The sequence below is a fragment of the Balaenoptera borealis genome (genome assembly GCF_965194805.1).
Source record: "Balaenoptera borealis genome assembly, chromosome: 12".
Taxonomy (NCBI): Eukaryota; Metazoa; Chordata; class Mammalia; order Artiodactyla; family Balaenopteridae; genus Balaenoptera; species Balaenoptera borealis.
The window spans coordinates 29,989,215-30,010,130 of NC_138869.1; the positions used below are offsets into that span (position 1 = coordinate 29,989,215).

Here is a 20,916-nt window from a genome sequence, read left to right on the forward strand (position 1 = left end):
CCAGTGTTGCATTTGTCTTTTTTTACGCAGGGAAACATTAAAGATGGTTTGAAGAGTGAATTTTGGTAGAAAGTGCCAGTCAGAGCTGTCTTTCTGGCTTGGCTAAAAAGAATCACTTAGAAAGTTCCCAGATGGATATGCTCTACAAAGAACCCATGAGGAGGAGCAGTTATACCTGTTCTATACCTGTAACAGAAATACTTGTTCTATAGGATTAGGCTGGCCGGCCCCCACAGACCAACACCATTATGCATGCTTGCAGTCATGCCCTGGTCCTGGTTGCCTTCCCAGCAGAGGCTGTTGGGCACAGTCTTAATTAACTAACCAGCTTGAATAGAATCCAAAGTAAAACCAAAAAACAAAAAAATTTTTTTTTTAATAGATCACTTGAAGGGGCAAGAACGCTGGAGTCAGACACATGTGGGTTCAAACCCTTGTTCTGTCACCAACTAGCTGGGTGACCCTGGGCAAAGACCTGGCTCTACCTACTTTGGCAGACTCTTCATCTGTCAAGCCTACCCTGCAGGCTGCTGGGATTAAATAACAGAGTTGTAAAGCCTGCAAAGCCTGCAGCCCAGGGCTGACTGTGGACCAGGTACTGGGTACTCCATAGGGAGTAAGACAGAGGCCCCCTGTTGGTCCAGGTAATGCCAGTTACAGACTCAAGTGAGAAAGGCCAAGCAGACAGAAATCAGTGAAGAACAAACCAAAACCACTTACTCTACCTTCCCCAGTGTGGTAGAGACTTAAGTTTATAGATTTAGTTTACATGTCAGTCCAGGAAGATACTAAGCTCTTCTCAGTCAAGAGCTCGGAAGAACAATGTTTAGAATTCATTAAAAATGAAAAGGGCTTCCCTGGTGGCGCAGTGGTTAAGAATCCGCCTGCCAATGGAGGGGACACGGGTTTGAGCCCTGGTCCGGGAAGATCCCACATGCCGCAGAGCAACAAAGCCTGTGCACCACAACTACTGAGCCTGCGTTCCAGAGCCCGTGAGCCACAACTACTGAAGCCCGCATGCCTAGAGCCCGTGCTCCGCAACAAGAGAAGTCACCGCAATGAGAAGCCCACGCACCGCAACAAACAGTAGCCCCCGCTCACCACACTAGAGAAAGCCTGCGTGCATCAACACAGCCAAAAATAAAAAAATAAATTAAAAAAAAATGAATAAATTCACACACCAACCAAAAAAGATGCTCATTCAAGCTAAAGTTATTTTATAAGTAAAAAGTTGGCTCATTTTCCTGACAGAACTGAGTCACTCAGGAAGAACTGCAGGTGAAAAGGAAGAAAGTGAAGATCAAGTTTATGGATCCAAGGGTGGCAATTTTATGTAGATTATCAAAGCAATGACTCCTAAAACTCACAAATTCTTCTCTAAATGAAACTCACACTTTTGGATAGATTTGGTCAGGTAAGGTTAGACAGAGTGCATACTCTGTTACAGAAAATGCTCTATAACTGCTCCCATTTAAAGCAAGGATTAATCAAGCTTACACATATTTTATAGCTATGTGTAAGCTTGATTATTAAAATCAAGCTTACACATAGCTATAAAATGTAAAACACAGGTAAACATATAGAGCTCCTTTGGCCAGGCAAAGCAATCAATAATTACATATACCAAAAGGTCAGTTTAGAAATGCTGGGTCATTCATTAAGCAGCCCTTTAAAAAAAACTAATCAAATTGTTTATTTTGACATGCAGGTTGAAAATAACTGCTATGTGCTATTCCCCAGCTCCCAGTTAACCCCAAGTAGCCATCACAGTTCAGTTTCAGGCCACCAAACACAACTCATGAGGCATCATCTGTCTTTCATAAGGATTATGACGCACTCTGAAACATCTAAGATCAGGACCTGAGGCAGACTATATATCAAGACTGCATATTTTGTGTGTGTGTGTGTGTGTGTGTGTGTGTGTGTAATATACATATAAAATTCAGTGACTGACCAGGCATACCCAATTCAGCATTATCCTAAGCAGTATCTGTGAAACCACACTTTGGGTGGACACATCTATTTTTTTTCTTAATTATTACAAAAAAAACCTTGGCACACTTTTAAAGTCACACCGTGGACTATGTGCGGACATAAAGCATTTAATAGTGTCTCCTCACTACTCTCACTGTCAACTTCTCCCTGTAAACGTTCTTATTCTTTTCTAAAAGCACTTTCACGTGTCTGACCAGCAAACATAATCCAACTCCACTCCTTGTCATTACATATTCTTTTTTAATCCTAAATCTGCTTTTTCTTTGATCCAATTTCTGGAGGGTCCCCAGGGAGTCGACCGGACTACTCCAGAGCAAGCAAAGCGTAGTCTGATGCTAAAAAGGAAGCAAATCTGTGGGACTGTCCCTGGAACATTCAAATCTCAAGTTGTGGAATCCAGAGCTGACCTCTGACACACAGTGCCTCAAAGGACAGTTCACCAAAAGCCAAAACCAGAGCCGCGAGGCAGCCTCAGAGCATGCTTAGGTGGGTTACAAATGGCACTGGAAAACAGTGAGGAAGAAAAAAAGGTCTTTACACAAAGCACTCGGCATCATTTCCACTAGAGAGATTTAACTGAAAAGGATGATTTCAACACTGGCTGCCCTAACAAATTAGTCTCCAACTGCGACTTCTGCCAAATGCGTTTCTCCTCCCCCTAATGCAGAATGTTTTTAAATTAAAACACGAGGGGAAAGTGCAGAAGAGAGAGTCATTTACAGCACTTGGGCCACTTGAAACAACTTTTCGCCAAGGTCTATAATCAAATTATCAAGCTCTTGAAGTCAGTGCTTTATGACGGAAATAAAAGCCCCACTAAAGTATTCCAGGTCCCTTGGCATTTCCACGTCTCTGGGCAGGGCGGCACTGCAGCATTCCCATTCACACTAGCTGATGAAAGAGAACAGATCACAAAGGGCAGATTACAAGGGAGAATGACTCCAGCTCCGGTGGGGGAAGGGACAGGCGTGAATGGATTGTAAATAATGTTGCTAAGAAAGGACCACGAATATGGCAACCTCAGATAATCCTCTTGCCAGGAATTCTTCCCATGGGGACTGTTCTTTCTGAACTTTGCTTTCAAGTATGTGAGAAATATGAAAAACTTACTGAATATCTGGAGGTAGCCCTCCCCTGCTGTCCCAACTTGTAGGTCTGTGCAAACATTAGAAAAAAATGGCTTTTAAAAATTCCACACACTTTATTAAAGGAGATGGAATGATAGAGAAAAAGAGGGGATACTGGATGGTATAACAACTGATCACCTCAGTTGGGAGAATATCATTTCTTCATAATTGTTGTCATAAGACATCTTGTTTAAGGAACATTGAATGGTCTGAATAACAGTTCATTTCCTTAAGGGGGCCCTTCCTATCCTCCCGTTCAAGGTGCAGACTTTGAACTGAGAGTTATCACCATGATCTCAGACAGACACACACAGATGTTTTTAGCAAATATAACTTTGGGGAAAAGGCTGTTACCGCCTTGAGCAAAACACAGCCACCGAACTACGCCACCTCTGGGATGTTGCCGTCACCATTTCTGGCTACAGGATATCATGCAATGAACGACATGCTGGCTGACACTTCCACTTTGCTAACAGTCACAAGCACCTCTCTCCGCTGTCCTCAGGACACACACTGTTACCCAAATGATACTGGCAGAGTACAGCAAGCACTCACCCTGCCTGAAACAAACAGGATCTCACGGTCTGAGCGCTGAGCGATGCACAGCATCTCCCCCGAATTCGCTCCCATTGACTTGAAATGTTTGCACGCCTCAGGTATCAACATGTGAGAAGAAACCAAAAGCCAAAACCAAAACGCCATCAGTCTCCATTTACTTTTGCTTTAATCCTTTATCTGTTGGGGGAAAAAGCATCCTATATGTTTAGCGATCTATCACTTTAAGTTTAGCCTTCCAATTTGTGAACACCTTGCACAGGTCAAGCGTCGACACCCTCAGTCCTTACGCAAGCACCTCTCTAGTCACGTTTTGGGTCTGGGTCCCAGTTTGTCTCTAATGAAAGATACAAGGCTATCATCAAAACGCAAAAAGTATTAAGAAAAACAAGCTATGCTTTTACCACTCCAATCCAGTTTTAACACACACACAAAGGGTAGGGGAGAGAGAGAAAATTAAAAGAAACCTGGCAGAACTCAAACTAGAGGAGTTCTCTGTTTTTGTTCTGTTCGTTTGTTTTTTAAAACGAAAACTTCTGTGCAGGAATCCCCTCAGGGAGCACTGTCCTCTGAGGCCAAAAGGAGCAGCAAGTCCAAGGTGCAACGGAATGACAGCACCATCTGCCTCAGAGTGCTGGGCCAGTCTGTAAGCCACATCCTTATTGCTGTTTCCCACTAGTTTTGTGGCCTTTATATTTCACTTTACTGGGGGGAAGGTGGGGAAGGGGTGAAAAGACCGTGAACCTGGGAGTAACAAAAACCCCAAACTCACAACGCAGCCCTTAAAGCCTCCTCATTAAGCGCTCTGTTAATAAGGAATGGGTGATTCATGACGTAACAATGCCAGTGAGGAGTTTGCAGCACGTGGTTATTTTTTCTGAAGACAGAAAACAGCATCTGCCCCACCTACAGGATGGGGCTGTCAACTAATCAACACCAAAAGCGATATGCAAAAATGAAACCAGAAACAGCAGCACTAAAACTGCCTGACGAGAAATAAGAGTTCTTAGAAAAATCAATCTTAGGGAGTTAAACAGCAATTTGAATAAAGGTTTGAAAATCTGTTTGTATTTAAAGTTCTGCAAACCAGTAGCTAAATTTCAGCCTCAATTAGAACCATCCGGTCAAGCACATTACTGCAAGAGGCATGAAAGGTGAATCCAGTGAAAACTAAAGATCTCAACTGTCACCTCACTTCCTGCTTGCAGACGAGGCATGAGAGAGTTAAGGTAACTTTGAGAACAGCCGCCCAACCCACCCAGGAAGAATCTGCTTGGCTGTACTGGCCACCTTAATAACACAACCAAAAAAAAAAAATAGTCTTTTCTGGCAGTCAGTCAGTAATTAAATTCTTATACACTCAATTTAAGTTACTGAATGACTTCCCAGGGTTACTGTTTGTATTCTAAAGTTGTCCTTCCTCTTGACACAGTGTTCTGCTTGAAACTTTGCTGTGGATTTGAAGTATCCGACAAAACAGCTTTCAAACACGTTCTACAGGAAACACGGTGAACTGCCTGTCATGAAACCTCACTCACCACAAGTGAGATAAAAAACAAACAGTTAAAGCGTGTTACAACGTTCGTCCATTTTTAGAGAGCGACGTAACCACTGCTCTCCCTGTTTTGAGATATGGGCACCGTTTGGTGCAAACCTCAGCATTTTGTTGGAGTTAATAGCAAACTCAACTCCTGCCTGCGTTTGACCTTTGGCCAGATCACTCAAATGACATTTCAGCATGGCTCCTGTGGACGGCCGGCAGCAGTTAATCCCTCTAGTTGCGATTACCCCCCTGATCCACCAGTCTGCAGAGCGCACTCTCTCCACCACTTCAGCCACGAAGTGCTCCGGGCCTGCTGGCGGGGCAGGACGGCCACCAGAGGAAGGGGGCCTGCGCCAGCTCGCCACGCTCGGCTCTGCGTGGGTCTCTGTCCTGTTCCCAAAGACCTAGCCCACCTTCCGCAAGCTCGTCCAGAACTGGGCCCCGAGCCAAGCCCAGCCTCGGAAAACTGCCTCGGAAAACTTACCCGGTGGAGCTTTCAGCCCCCGTGCGGAGGAAGGGCTGTTCTGAAGAGGCTTCTTGTTACCTTCCATTCACATAATTTGGTTGTGCTTCATTGCACACTTGCTACTGCAGGCTTGCATCATGATTTGAGTCTGCCCACCAACTCCAAATATGCTCCATGTTTGGTCTTATGTAACATTTGCTACTACTGTAAAAAGCACTTGAATTACAAAGGTCCTGGCAGATCAACAGAAAACAAGGGGTGGAGTCTAATTTCATCTAATATGGTCATACAAGGCGTCCTGGCTGGTGTAAATTAATCCTTCTCTTTGAAAGGCAGCTGGCCAAAACTGAGAGAGATGGAATTTATAAATTTAACCTGCTAGAATTAGAATGTAAATTACTCACACCTGATTTTCCTGAATAAAATGACAACTATTACCAGGTATATTAGAAAATGTACTTGATTCGTTATATATCTACACTTTAAGCCTTGACAAACCTACAAGTTTTAATGTTATACATTTTTACAAATATCAGCAGTCTTTCTCCACATTCTATTTCCCCACTATCTACACTTTAAAACAACAGAAGTCTGTTAAACCTAAGCATAGTTTTCCTTAAATCTAGTAAGAAAAATCTTAACCCATTTTCTGTGCATGTTTGTAAAATAGTCTAATTTCAGAAAAAATATATACCTTATTGTCCAGAGTTCAACCACTGGATGACTGACTAAAGCTGGGGAACTTTTAGACTTTTAATCCAAAAACTTCTCTAAGTGGCTCTTTGTAAACCAGGCCTTCCTGGTTTAGCTGTTTGTCTGTCTTCAGCCCTATTACACTCCCTGCGTTACTACTCCCCAATTTTGTCAATCGCCAAATCTTACTATCAAATAGACATGGAAAAAAGCAGCCAACTGATCTGAATTTTATGATAATAAAGGCTGCACACATAAATAGACTCAGATGCCTGATAGTTCAGAATGAACACTTTTAAATGTCAAAAGGAGGGGGTAAATTCCTCTACAAAATACCATCACCCAACACAAACTATTTGGCACAAAGTCATGAATTACATGTGTGGAAAAGATTTGGCCTGGAAGGGGTGGTAAAGAGTTGTGAGGCATAGGAAATGGCTTCTATTAGACCAGACACAAATTCTAAATTTACTGTAAAACAAAAGAGTAGTAGCCACACTGCTTTATTTTCACAGCAAGCATTCAGACCCTAACCATAGCAGCAATATTGAGATCTAGAGGGCTTTCTGAATCCCTCCCCCGACCCCCCACCAGATTTCCGGTTCAAACAATGCAAAACTATGGTGGTTCTTAAAAGACAGAAGAACACAAGGAAAGAGCCATCAGCAGGACTTAGAAGCACAGGATGAGCAAATCTTTCCAAAGTTAATTAGCAAAAATAAGACACTTAGGTTAACTCACTGAAGGGTTTCTTAAGCTAGCAGGGAAAAAAAAAATTCTATTGCCGTACTACCTGATTGCAGAAAGTTTTTTAGCATCATTCCCTGCACCCACCTGCCCTCGCCCTCGCCAAGGGGGAGCTGAGGGGTCTCTCTGACATCGTCAATGGCAGAACTGAACTGGGATAAGAGGACCTGACTCGGACTAAGCCTCAGCTCCACATCACTGCACCCCTCAGCCTGGACACCAGACTCCTTGCAAGTCTCCCAGCACAAACGCTTGCCTTTCTAATGTTCCGTTTCGTAGATGGTGATGGTGCTAGTGGGGAAAACAATCCTTACGAGAACCAGCCAACCCAAGACAATTTTGGGAACGAAGTCTTTCTGTAACCCGGATGAACTTCAGGATGAACTTCAGCAGATCTTCTTAAATGCTACAAACATACGTCTACACTTAATTTCATATATAAACAAGAAAGAAACAATCCTAATTTATTTTTAAGACCTACATCAAAGAAGGGATGAATGATAGTGCAAACCAGAAAAATTAAAATTTGTACAATAAGAATATAAACAAATACACAACAACTGGGCATATAAAGCTCAGACTGAACTTTTAAACACATACCTCTCTTAATGCCCTGAGTAAAATGCTTAACCAAATACCACCCTGTTCTGCTTGGAAAGCATTATTACTATTTTCTTCAAACCATTTCTCAATATCCTATCCAAATAAAGTTTATATTGATATTAAATCTCCCAATGATGGCTCATATTTCAGTGCCTAGGTCTGGCGACATGGTCACATTTCTTTTTTCTTATGAAAAAACAAACAGACTACAGACTAAAAAAAGACTACAGACTAAAATACCATTTTAATAGAATAACATCCATGCCTTACAGACCAAAAATTATAGGTATTGGCTGTGGTGTGGATGGTGTGCACTCATCAATTTTACTCTGGTTGCACAAAGGGAGTCCTGAACTGACACAAATTCTTCTGTGAATTAGCCCGCTCCCAGCAAACAAGCAAACCGGCAGCAGCTAGGAGGGGCCGCGAGGGCTTGGGTTTGGCCGAGGCCTCAGCACTTTTAGTTGTGTAGCCTTGGGCAAGAGACTTCTGTCCCTCAGGGTCTGTGCCCTCCCCTGAGAAGCAGTAATACCGCCTCCTCTAACAGGGCCTCGGTGAGGAGTAAAGGAGGTGACACATGTAATGCAGTGCCCAGCACATCTTAAATGCTCGATAAATGTTAGCTATTACGATTAGAAAGAAGGAGAAACTGGATGGTGGACATCATTCAAAATAAAGGAAGACCAAGAGAAAGACAGCGCTTTCTGTTACAGAAACTAGTGAGGTCCCCCAAAAATCTTGGGATTTCCTAAATCCAATCCTGAGAAGCCAACAGAGGTGTCACTTGGTGTTCTGCAGGACAACAAACGAGCTGTTGGCAGTTGGGAAATCCTGTGTTCCTGTCACCAGTGGCAGCCAGTTCTCCAGCTTACCGAAGCACAAGCCTCCACTCACTCCACTTCACTGTCTCAGCAGGCCGGGCGAGTTATAATTGGCCTTAATTGGCACTTACAGGAGCTTTAACATTCCTTACCTGCTGCCAAGGAGCACTTGAAAGGGGGAGAAAGTATTTTCAAACTTGGAAATACCAAGCAATTCATTCAGCTGTGGGCCGGGAAGCCTGCTATCCAGAATCAGATTAGCTTCACCAAGAAATGCTGCTATGTTATTATCCAGTGCTCATTAGGTGCTCACACAGGATTAGGAGAGGTGGGCGATGAAGTTTAAAGGGGGATAATTCACCTTAGGGGCTGACAGCACGCAGCAGCCCCCCTCTGGCTGGCATTGTCTGATCTGTTTGGTGGACGCTTCTTCAGGGCTCAGCCACACTTCGTGTGTGTGTCCCTTTTCAGCTGTTCAGATTGTTCAAAGGCAGGCAAATGAAGTATAACCTCACAGCCTGATTTACATAGGCTTTGAGTGAACCACAGTCTGACCTCAGCCCAGTCATTATTTGACACACAAAGTGAACACTGTTAAAAGGTGACCAATCACACCAAATTCAAGGAGGATAATGAGATCAGAAATAAAACTGGCAATAGTTTTTCACTGGCCCCGCAACTGATCTCAACAGAAATTATTGTCTTCTAGAAGACTACACATTTTGCAGAGAGGAATCTCAGCCTAACAGAACTAGATTTCTTCCCTAAGATAAATTCCACACAGAATGAATAGAAATCTCCCACAAATGCCAGGAAAACTGCCTATAATTGTTTAAATGAATATTTTAAAAATCATCACTCGTTTTGAAAGATCTCTTTACCTCGTATCATTACTCAAACTATCACTCAGACTCAGAAGACACATGCTACACTGGTAGTAAACAAAAGTTTGCACTTGTTTGCGAAATCGACTTCAAAGTCAAATTACAATTAATCACACTTGTGCATATGCGTGCAAAACACTGTAAGAGGCTTTAGAAAAAAAAAGAAATGGAAGTTTAGAAAAATAAATAAAACACCTACTCCTGGTGGTGATACTGTCATACATGGCTAGTAGAGATACAAAGTATTAACAGCCTTTTTGGAAAACAATCTAGTAGCAGCTATTAACAATGCAAATAAATATCCTTTCTGATCCCAGAATCCTTTCCTGAGACTCTATCCCATAGAAACAAAACCACCAGCAGTTAAGGACTTATGTAGCAGTGTGGCTACTGCTGCTTTGTTCACAGAGGCAAAAAGCAGGAAACAAAGTGAATGTCCACAGACAGAGGGTCTGGCTGAGGAAGCTACCGCACAGCCGCACCTTAAAAAGGGGATTAGTGTTATCTTGGGATGTGAATGGATCTCCATGTTGTATGGTTGAGTGGAAAAGAAGCAGAAGTATGCGTAACAGGATCCATTTTTTTGGGGGGGGCGGGTAAAACTATGACCAGTAGCCCCTGCTAATAGAACATGGGATTACATGTGTCTGTAAAGAGTTATGAGCATGAGAAAAAATATAGAATGATGTATACTAAGTTACATACTAAGAATGTACCAAGTTACACAGATGGATTACAGAGTGGAGAGGACCGTTACAGTTGGAGAAGGTGGGGCGTCAGAGCCAGAGAAACAAGAAAGATGGATGACTAATAAGAAAATAAATAAGTAAACATTAAAAAAAAAAGAAACAAGAAAGAAGTAGGCTGAACTGAAAATAGCATGTCTGAGATTACTACATTTGTGTATCTATGTAAGTATATATGGTGGATGCATGCATCTCATATATTCACGTATCAATCAAAAAATCCACTAAGAAACTGACTTTGAGTTTTTGTTACAAAAAATGCACTGTGAAGAAAGTGGAAGAAAAATTTAAACAGCATGAAATTCTGGTATTACATCAAAGCACTTTATCCTGACTGTGGAACCCATTTCAATTGTTTGGCTACACAGACTGAGAGTCTAGTAACACAACTGAGCACAGTAAGAGTAACACAGAAAAAGGCCTATTAGCCACTCTTGCGAAACAACACCTTAATTTTCTAAAGCTCACTACAAATCTTCTGTAGTAGGAGTTTCAGCAATCTTTTTAAAATATCAAGCATAAGAAGTAATGAAACAAATTTCATACTGGAGTTTTTCACCCTAGGAGACTACAAATCAAGAACTATATCATGTGTGATTAGGGGCTGATGGCTTGTATTTTAAATTGAGATAATTACCTTCCTCCACGTCTCTTTTTATTAACTTTCGAACACACAAGAGGAAAAGGTATACAATGGCTTTGACAGTCAAACTGAGCACTGTTGTCTTAAAAACAGACTAGAGAAGAAAACCTAAAGACTGGAATTTCTATACACACAATAAGGAATGAGGAAGGAAACAGATATATTTAGCCATTGCCCCCTGCCCCAAACCAGTTTTAGGGGCTTGAACTAGCATGTGCGTGGGAGGAACTACCCCAGCCAGGTAGTAAGTAGGTGCTACTGCATATCCAAGCGATAAAAACTCCCTCTTCTGGTCAGACATAAGACCACAGCTTAACGGGGTTGACACAGCAGGTGTACGTGTATCTTAACTAGTCAACCCACAAATTAGCCTTGTGAAATGATTGTCAGGAAAAACATCTTTCAGCAAATATAACTAAAATATGGATTTATATCCTGAAATGTCCCCTTTAAAATCTGAAGTACATCCATCCTAATAATTTCTATATGTAGCAGAGAAGTCAAGAGTAGCACTGGCTAACATTAACAATTTTTATTGATTGATTGATGCTGCTGGAAACTCACATTTTCACTGCCTCATTCTGGTGACACAAATCAGAACTGTTGAAGTAGTTCATTCAATCACAGCAGCACTAACCTGGAGGGCAGCTCTGACCAGCCTCCAGGTGGAAAATCAATACACTGACATACTGACAGACATTCCCAAAGAAGAATGGGTTTAAAGCACTACACGTGATAATGTAGCACTAACAGTCTATATGTCCACCGATAGGGGATAGGTTAAATTAAATACATTAAGAAAGTGGAATAATAGGCAATCTTTAAAAAGAAGGAAGTAATGTGCATTAACATGGAAAAATAAGCTAGATCACTAAGTTTAAAAAAGTGAACTTATAATAAGTCTAATTTTCCATGTGTGTGAGAGAACAAGAAATATACAGCCAAATATTCCCTTGTCCGGGGTCTAGAAACATTCCAAGGGTTTATGCCAACCTGTACCCCTGAAAAGTAAGATGGAGATTTACTTATTCTGACTGCATGTTTATCCTCTTGCTGAAGGTTACTGTTTTTCCTTCACAACGTGCATTACTATGTTAATAATGGAAAAATCAAATACATGTGTTTTTCCTTTTTAATCAATAAGTTTCTATTACCCAAATGAGAGCATCCCTTTGTTTCCTGGCTTACATGACTAAATTACTGTTCCACTAAAAAAAAAAAAAAGACAAAAACAACAAAAACCCAAAAGAATAAATGACCCCAAAGTTTGGCATCACTGCAATAACTATTCTCTACCCCCACAATCTCTAGAAAATGTCTAAAGACTGAATGCATATATTACATCAAAGGCTTTTCATTCAGGTCAGTACACCTCATTAAAACAAACAAAAGCCCATATACAAATGGAAAGAACCACCCCATGATCTACAAGCTAAGTAAATCCATCCAGCTGCTGAGGCCAAAGCCCCAAGAGCCATTTCTCATCTCTTCTTTTCCTGTCTCACTCAATCCCAGTCCATCAGCCACCCCTGCCGGCCTTCTTACTTCTGTGCTGATTCCTATTCTATCCGCATCTCTCTGCCTCTGCTGCTACCATCTTCAACTTAAGCTTTCTCTCCAAATCCCACCCTCACCTGGACTAGTGCAATACAGCCCACTAACCGTCTCCCTGCTTCCGCTCTTGCCCTCTATGTTCCTCAGAGCAACCATGAATCAGATCAAGACACTTCCTTGCTCAAAACCCTCCAGTGACTCTGCATGGCCTGCATCGGCCTTCCATCTGGCGCAGCACCCCTTTCTCCAACCTCAACCTGGACCCCTCTCCTCCTTCACACTGTTTTTCCACCTCCTCACTGGCCTTTCTGCCAAGCTCATTCCTCCCCACAGGATCTTTGCACCTGCTATTTTCTCTTTGTGGAACACTGCTCCTCCAGATCTTCAACATTTGACTGGCCTTACCAGAAGTGCCTTGCCCCAGTTATTCTCTCATACTATCCCAAGCCTTTATTACTACCTGAAATCATCTTATTTTACTTGATTTCATCTTTCTCGCTCTACCCTCCCTAAGCTGCATGAAATCAAAGACACTGCTTTCCGTTCAGTGGAGAGCAATGCCTAGACAGGAGGTACTCAATAAATACTCGTTAAATGTGAATGATATTATTCATTTCCAGTTTATGATTTTTTTAAAAACCCCAAAGGCACAGACGTTAATAAAGGCACAGATTTCAGTACAAAGGAAAATCAATACATTTTATAACTAGCAATTAAAATGTTGCTCCTACAAATGGCATAAATAACACCATTTTAAATGTACCTGCTTATTATATAACTAAGAAAAAAAGATAAAATTACATTGGTTAGGGACACAGTGATCCTTTATCTGATGCTACTTAAGTTATTTGAAAATTTTAATTAGCACTATTTGGCTTGTGGTAAAGAAGAACTGAATTCACTGCATTAATTTTACATCATGCTGCTCAGTGACAAGAAGCTTAGATCAAATAGTTAACTTGGAATTTCCTTCGAGAATTAAACTAATGTCTACCCTGACACTGCTCACGTTTTGATGTGCCTGCTCTGGTTTGCTCCCTTCCCTGGCTCAGCCCCCGACTGCTGGAGAAAGGCCTGGCGTGTGTCTTTGAAGTAAAAGAGTGAAGTATTTTTGGCTCTGCAACAAATTTCAATCTTTATACTGAGTGCAGAAATATGCCAACCAATTCTCTAAAGAAGCTGAAAAATGTTATGAGGCTGTAACAAAAAGAGGAGTAGCTTGGCTTTGGATAGCTACTATGATTTAGGGTTAAACAAAGTAGAACAGGCTGAAGAGAAATCCAATGACTATGCTAAATCAAATATCTACCTACTACCATTACGTCTTCAAATTACTAAATGTCCTCTCTGAGGTAATGGGTTTACAATGCTGACCCAGCCACTCTAAGCAAACTTAAAATTCTACCTGAACTAGAACATCTGTCATTAATGACAGTTTTGTGACATGTGGAATTCATTACATCTACTCTAGATTTTCTTTTAACTCTATACATCCTTCTTATATGCAAAAGAAACAGATTTAAGCAGACAGAAAACCCAGCCTCGGACATTTTATCTGTGTGAATGAAGTTTAATTTAGGAGTTTGATCCGTAAACTGGGAATAAAACCATCCATTCAGCGGGTCGCTAAGAACAAGAAATAAGATAATACGTGCAAAAACACTTTGTGAATCAAGTACAAATTATCAGTACTCTGTGGGCTTTTAAGTGAATGCCAATCCTAAAAAGATTAAGTATCACTGAAAGTTTCAAAGTAGAATAAGACCCAAATTATAAGAATGTAGAGGCCAAATTTAGCTAACAACTGGAGAGAAAAAAAGAAACATTTTTTTCTTTATCCAAAATCAGTTACTTAATAGCCAAATAAAACAACTCATTCAAAATACCTGAATATGTTACTTTCCACATCTAAGTCCATCAGATGACAAGAGGGAGAGGGTGTTCTTTATAAACAGCAAAACCTCTGCTCTGTGATGCAGATTAACTTAATTATATGATGGCAATCATTGGTCACAACTATGTGAAATTGTTGTCAACAATGGGATCGGCATTTTTACCAGAAACAGCCCACGGGATCTCAGAGTAAGATTCATTTTGCTCTTACACTGACGGGCTTTGAAACCAATTAATTAGCTCAAAAAAGTATGAGTAACTTCTGTTTACTCGTCCTCTGCTGAAAATGACATTTTAGAAAATATAATTTATGCTGGCACCTAAAAGAATCCAAACCACCTCAGTGCACTTTAAGGAACATTAAGTCCAAGCAATACACGTGGCTGTTAATTTTACAGGATTTGTAATATCTGCAAGCGGAGAAAGCTCTCAGATTGCAGAGGTGTTTCTGCTAAAGGTACCTTCACAAAGTTATGGAAAAGCCATATTTATGACATCCCCATCTGTGAAGCGAGGTCTGAGAGAGGGGCAGATGTTTCACACCGAGCCCAGACTCCCACCCCACTTACAGCAATGGGACGGCACGCAACACGTGGTATCGATGGATAAATGGCAAAGGGTATTTCACTGTGATCCTTTTGCAGATCAACATGAGATTTGAGAATACTGCTCGCTCGGTAAGGCATTTCCTAGGCTAGGGCTGGCCTCAGGAGACAGCTCCCTGAACATCAGAGGAAACCAAATCCAACAGCTTGAGCTGGTGTTTCCCCAAACATGGAGTAGGTATCACTCTCCAACATTAATAACATTAAATCTCAAGTGAAAACTTACTCCCTTTCTAAATCTCTTTCAAGTCTTCTGGTAACATCACGCTACTCTGTGGATGACACTTGCCTAAAACGTGCTAGTCTCGCTTTTAACTAAGAGAGCAGGCTTCAAGACTGAGTGCTGGCATTGGCAAGAGCAGCAACAAAGGATTTAATCTTTTCACTGTGTTTATTTTCACACTTACCATCTATGGCAAAGAAGAGCAGTTTTCCCGTTGATGATTCTAGTAAGGTTTTCTTTGTGAAAGATTTATTTAAATAGAAGTGGTTTGATTTAAAGAAAAAATATTAAGTGGCATTAAATAAGCAAATCATAAAGATGGAACTTGGTGGATCGAAATTGGGAAAAGGTGGCAGAGGCACATGTGCTCAGGGACTCAGGGCTGAGCCACAAGGTGAAAAAGTGGGTCAGCCTAACTCATCAGAGGCAAAATACTTCAACAGCTGACATTCGAGCAGGTTTCAATTAATTATAGAGATGCTAAACGTAGCACCTGTCCGAGCTGAATTAACATCACTCATTTATTTCGCCTAGGTAAGATAAGCCCATGTCTGCCTAAGAGAGAAATTATGGTAGTCTTCACAAGCAAATTCAAAGAGAAGCGGCAGAGCACAGAGCAGTGCAAGTGCACAGCTTCTCAGAATCACCTGCGAAGCTCTTTCAACACCGAACCCCAGAGGCCCCCCCAAAAGTCATCAGCTGATCCTACCTGTTCGGATCCAGAGTAAATGCATGTAAACAGGAATACAAAGTTTACGCTCTTCAGTAGCCAGTTTAGGACCAACACACTTATTACTAAATGATCAACTCAGATTCCCAACTTGGTTCACAACCTCAAAAGAAAGGTGCTTCTGGCCATAGGGAATGTCACCATCTCAGCCCTCTTTCATACGTTAAGTTTTAGAGGCAAGTACTGTGAGACTTCTAGCACGTAATACAAAAAGTTAAAAATCAGTTAAAAAAAGCAGGGGCCTCCTTTCATGCCATCCTTGCTAGACTCAACAAATCTCGGAGCGCCGATCTGCGCCAGTCACTATGCCAAGCACAGGAATACAAAGCAGCAGCCCCTACCGAGTGAGGGGATCTGCTGTGAGCAGAATGCATTCTGGCCAGCTTGTGGGCCAGAATCAGCCTAGGGAGCTGTGTGGAATGCAGATTCCTGGGTGCTATCCCTGGCGACTCCCAGCCAGCTAGACTGCAGTGGGCTGTAGGAAGGGGCCACTTAGGAAGCTCCCCTTTGATTTGGAGGCACATCAGGTATGGGATCCACTGATTCAATTACATTTTTAAATCTGAAAATTAGCAGTAAGAAACATCTCACGCCTAAAAATACTGAAGAGAAATATGAGGCAGCCTGGACTATTTCAAAACATTAAAACAAAGCATGGTATTAGTATGCAGTTTCCAAGAAAGAAAGCCATCTATACTACAAGAACAATCAGACTATGAAACTAGAAATGCCAAAAGGACACTACCATCGCTCACCATCATTGCTCCAATGGAAATCCTGGTTAATAGTTAACTCCCAAAAAGGCAGCTCGGCTAGCAAAAAAGTACCGGCACACTCCACAGATATTACACTGCAGGTGTGGTTCCAGACCACCGCAATAAAGTGAATATCGCAATAAAGCGGGTCACACGAATTCTCTGGTTTCCCAATACTTAGTTACGTTTACACTATACCGTAGCCTATTAACTGTGCAATAGCATTATGACTTAAAAGAATGTACATACCTTAATTTAAAAATACTTTATTTTTTAAAAAAACCTTTATTTCTAAAAAATGCTAACCATCATCTGAGCCTTTAGCAAGTTCTAGTCGCAACAATAATCACTGATCAAAGATCATGATAACAAACATAGTAACAAAGAAAAAGTCTGAAATGTTTCAAGAATTCCCAAAATGTGACACAGAGACATGAAGCCAGCAAATGCTACTGGAAAAATGGCACCAACAAATGTGCTTGATGCAGGGTTGCCCCCAACTTTCAATTCGTAAAAGACGCACTATCTGCAAAGAACAATAAATCAAAGCACAAGAAGTGAGGTATGTCTGTAGGTCTCTCGCTACCCCTGGGTAATAACCTCCTCCTCACCAATTCAGAATAACATTACCACCAACATGAACTGAGTTATAAGCCTTGTTGCCATTGTAGCTCCCTCCCTGTCACTGCCAGGCAGCAGTGGGGTGTTAGTTAGTTAGTTAGTTAGTTTAGTTAGTTAGTTAGTTAGTTAGTTAGTTAGTTAGTTAGTTAGTTAGTTATGGCTGTGTTGGGTCTTCGTTTCTGTGCGAGGGCTTTCTCTAGCTGTGGCAAGTGGGGGCCACTCTTCATCGCGGTGCGCGGGCCTCTCACTATCGCGGCCTCTCCCGTTGCGGAGCACAGGCTCCAGACGCGCAGGCTCAGTAATTGTGGCTCACGGGCCCAGTTGCTCCGTGGCATGTGGGATCTTCCCAGACTAGGGCTCGAACCCGTGTCCCCTGCACTGGCAGGCAGATTCTCAACCACTGCGCCACCAGGGAAGCCCAGCAGTGGTTTTAAAGGAACCGCCTGCTGAATTTTGTAGCAACTGCTCATTTGTTCATAAAAGTCACAGATGAATATCAGCAATACACGAATTCACAGAAGACTGCCCACCCACACATTTTCACCAATTTCATCAAAAGATAAGACAGCAGAATCTCTCCTTTGGCAGGTATGAGTTCTTCCTAATATAGTAATAAACAGATTGTAGAAATTTCTTGAATTTCAAAAACATTTTTGGTCTTTTGGTGTTAACTCTGGAAAACAAACATGTAGTGATAAGCCTTCTGGAATGACAACAAAGAAGAACGGGTTCCAAATATTTCTTCCTGTTACAGCCCCTCACTCCAAAGACAGAAGAGACACTGGCAGCATTGGGAATGGTTCTTGTTCCTGGTCCCCTGACTGCCTCTCCTTTCCAGGTGAGTAAGATGTTACTCCCAAACCAGCCGAGAGCCATCACAAGGTGCCTTCCTCCACTGCGTGGAGCTGCCCCCAAGCCCACACACCTATCCATCTCCCAACCTCCTGTTTTTTCCATCAGCCTTCTCCTTGGCTGCTGCTCCCAAAGAGGGACCTCCTTCTACACTTCCCAGCTGAATCCCTCTCTCAGCAGCACCTGGCCCTCATCTTTCTGCCAGACTCTCTTCTTTCTTACAGCTTTAAATTTCCCTTGCCACTAGAGGGACCAGGGGCCTTTATCAGTTGCATTTCCTGCCTGGCGACAAAAGGCATTGGATTATGTATGTAAATCCTGCATTCACACCACACCTTCTTCTATTTTGGAAGTTATCACAATTGCTTTGTCATTGAACAAGTACCTTATTAGAAGACACTGTGTATGCTACATATTGGTAGATAGAAAGCGCAGAAATATGATTTTAAGACACTCCCTCCCCTCACCCACACCCCACCCCCAATACACAGACATTCTATGAGAGAGACAGAGGAAGAGAAAGAAAATCATCTCCATGAAACATGCTGTATATAACTGAGTGAAGTGCTTCTGGAAGAGGGGACCAAGAGGGCCCCCTTCTGCCTCAGGAAGTCCTGGAAGAGGTAACACCTTTAAGTGGGCCTTGGTACAAACAGCAGCTGTTTTCACACTCCTTTCTAATCCACTTTGCCCATTCTCTAGAGCATCACTAAGTCACATCACTCAGGCGCTAAAAAACCTGCAACAGGTCCCCACCGACGTATCAAGGCCAGGGGTGTCTGATGGCACTGAGTCTCTCTGAGCAGCCCCAGCCTGCCTTTGCACACAGCTTTTCCACACGTGGGTATACCAGCTCCGGCCAATGGAGACTCCGCGGAGTACATTCCAGACAGCCTGGAATTTCCTGCCTCTGCACTTGCTCCCATCATCCCTGCTGCCAACCTGGAGCCACCAAACATGGCTGTTCAGTGCACAAGCTGTGCAGCTGTATGTGGCAGCCCTGTCCATCCCCATCAAAACACTTCCAATTTTAGGGTATTATAGTTGATTTATTTTTTAAGTATTTTCTGCATTTTCCACAACGGACATGTATGTATTACACACCTAAAAATTGACGGGAAAAAATTTGCACATGGGAAAAACAATCCATTCTGCTCTTCCGAATAGCCTAATGTGAAGGCTATTTCCTTTAAGAAGCCTGCTCTGAGTTACTGTGCAAGAAGCAACCTGTGCTCCTCCTTATTCTTAAGAACTTGGACTGTTTTATGACTTTCGCCACATCTTCCTGTATCTACGGCTGTACCCTTTTCTCTCTCTCATACCTATCAACTGTCAGGCACTGCATGCGGGCCTTCACCAAGCTGTTTCATTTCATCCTCTCTGGAAACCAGTGAGGCTGCTATTACTGTCCCCACATTATAACAAAGGAAGCCAAGGTTGGAAAACTTGCTCAAGACAAAGAACTAACCTATGGCTCTTGCAAGTTTAGATTTAAATCCAGTCTAGTCTGGCTTCAGAATCCTTAACTCCAAAATACTTGGCAACTGACTAACTGCCTTTTCCGGTACTAGCCACTTAGAGTCTTAAGCAAGGAGACAGTATCTTATTCAGCTTTGTACTCACTCTGGTGCCTACTCCCAGGCCTCACTGAGAACCACAAACTCAAAGAACTTTTTATGATTACATAAAAGATTCCTTGGGGGAAGAGGTGGGATGCTGATTATGACAGTGTGACTCTTAACAACAACTGCATCCAGCCCGACAGAAAGCCCTGTAGGTTCAAAGCTAGCTAGGCTGTGTCCCCAGCTCTACTCCCCAACTTAGCCTTAGTCTATTATCATCTTTACCTCTGAACCATTCTCCCTGCTTCCACCCTTCTCCCACAATCTACACTCAGCAAGTCAACCAGTGAGATGGTCTTGTGTTACTCCCTTACATAAACTTTCCAATGCCCCCAAGCGGCTTCTTCCTCTGGCCTACAAGCCTGTACATGAACAGGGTCCTGGTCCAAAAGGTCTGACTTTCCAAGTCTCTACTTCCCTCACCAACTTCACTAGCCTTCTTCAAGTCTGGGCAGCGGCTCTCCCCTCTGTATCAAACGCTTTTATTCCAGATCGCCGCATGGGTGGCTCCTTCTCCTCACTTAGGGCTCAGGTCACCAGGGTCACCTCCTTAGAGGCTTTGCTTGAACACGCTATTACAGAAAGACCCTGTTGTTCTTCCCTGTCTCAAGCTTGCATTTGTAGTCGTGAGGACAATGACAAAACAACTTGCAGTTATTTAAAAAAATGTGTCTAGTTAGTTTTGCCTTTCTCTCCAGCTAGATTTTAAACTCCATGGAGGTAGGAATGATACCACATCCCCAATGCCTGAAACAAGGTGAGCACTCAAATACTTTCGAGTTGTTACTGAATCTAACTGGATATAAAATTAAGTTTTATGATCAGAATTTTTTTGAAACACTTCAGACAGCATTATGACAATGGAAAAACAAGCTTATTTGGATTCTCACATGACTGACATCAGATAACAACAGGCTTGGAGCCTAAAAGACCAGGGACAGCTCAGAGGTTCATGAAACTCCTGAAGTCACAATGCTTCATTCTAAGTACATGCGCATTTTGATGGGGCAAGATAGCATAGCTTCATCACATTCACAGATTACAACATCAAGATAGATTTACAACTACTGAACCTGGACATTTCAAAATCACATTTCCTTTAAAAAAGCCATGTCTCTATACTCTGTGTGTGTATATATAATTTTACCAACCACTAAATTCACAACCGTGGGATCTAGAAGGAAACAAACCTTCTACTACACTGATGCAATATTTCAACAAAGATTTTATAAAATACA

At 42.1% G+C, this 20,916-nt stretch overlaps 1 protein-coding gene across 1 annotated transcript in view; it reads right to left on the bottom strand.

The window, feature by feature from the left end:
• The window catches only part of ATXN7 (ataxin 7), a 127,890-nt gene that overhangs the window by 26,784 nt on the left and 80,190 nt on the right, over positions 1 to 20,916 (bottom strand).